Genomic DNA, 488 nt, shown 5'->3' with positions numbered 1-488 from the left:
CTCTTTCCCGAATCCTACATTAAAGAGGAGGGAAGGTCGAGGAACCTCTCCTGGCGCGGTGCTGAACACTGGTCTGGGCGTTTGACTCCTCCGGCTCTGGCCTGGACACATCCGGCACTGTGAGAGCTGAAGCGCGCCCCGCATTTTGGCACGCCAGCCCACTCCGCCCGGGCTGCTTCCCCCCCGCTCCGGGTCGAGCCCTTAAAGTTGCCCCAAGAAGAGCAACGCGAGTTTTCAGCGGGAGATCAGCATCCTCCATCCTCTCTTCTTTTCGGCCCCAGGGCCAAACTTGCCACCGAGCGGCCGGTGCCGGGGCGGGGACCCGCTTTCCCGGCTGCGGGGCAGCATCCCCGCTGCCTCCCGCCTGGGGATGAAGGCCGCCGGTAGGCAGACCTCCGAGCCCCTCCGTCTGCCCGCAGAGAGGGTAGGCGGGCACACAGGGACTCCACCGGCTCCCCCAGGCCACCCCCTGGCTCCGGGCCTCCTGG

The sequence above is a fragment of the Corvus brachyrhynchos genome, unplaced genomic scaffold (genome assembly GCF_000691975.1).
Source record: "Corvus brachyrhynchos isolate BGI_N302 unplaced genomic scaffold, ASM69197v1 scaffold43, whole genome shotgun sequence".
NCBI classification, from domain to species: Eukaryota; Metazoa; Chordata; class Aves; order Passeriformes; family Corvidae; genus Corvus; species Corvus brachyrhynchos.
The sequence above is the reverse complement of the archived record's forward strand: the minus strand, read 5'-3'. Positions refer to the sequence as shown.